The sequence below is a fragment of the Buceros rhinoceros genome, unplaced genomic scaffold (genome assembly GCF_000710305.1).
Source record: "Buceros rhinoceros silvestris isolate BGI_N320 unplaced genomic scaffold, ASM71030v1 scaffold38185, whole genome shotgun sequence".
NCBI classification, from domain to species: Eukaryota; Metazoa; Chordata; class Aves; order Bucerotiformes; family Bucerotidae; genus Buceros; species Buceros rhinoceros.
This window is the reverse complement of record NW_010411785.1, coordinates 1,620-1,949: the sequence shown is the minus strand read 5'-3', so window position 1 is coordinate 1,949 and position 330 is coordinate 1,620.

Below are 330 nucleotides of genomic sequence, written 5' to 3'. Positions count from 1 at the left end.
ACATCCACCCGCCTGTTCCGGCCAAGGCGTGTAACCAGCGCGGGGAAGCTCTGCAGGTCCCCGCGCCCCACAGCCTGGTTGTGTTTGTTGTCTTTTTCTTGCGGTAGAAGTTAAATATCCCTTTCCGACACGGCGGGCACCTGCCCCTAGTGTTGCTGTGTGCCCGCGTGCCTTCGCCAGCAGATCACCGTCTACAGTGAAGTGCCAACGAGTGACCACCCTGACTGCAAATCACTTCCACCCGTCCCCGCAGCGTGACCCCCCGAGGCAGGAACCTTCTCTGCATTGACTACTACCCCGATCGCTTTGTACCATGTATGTAACTGCCAT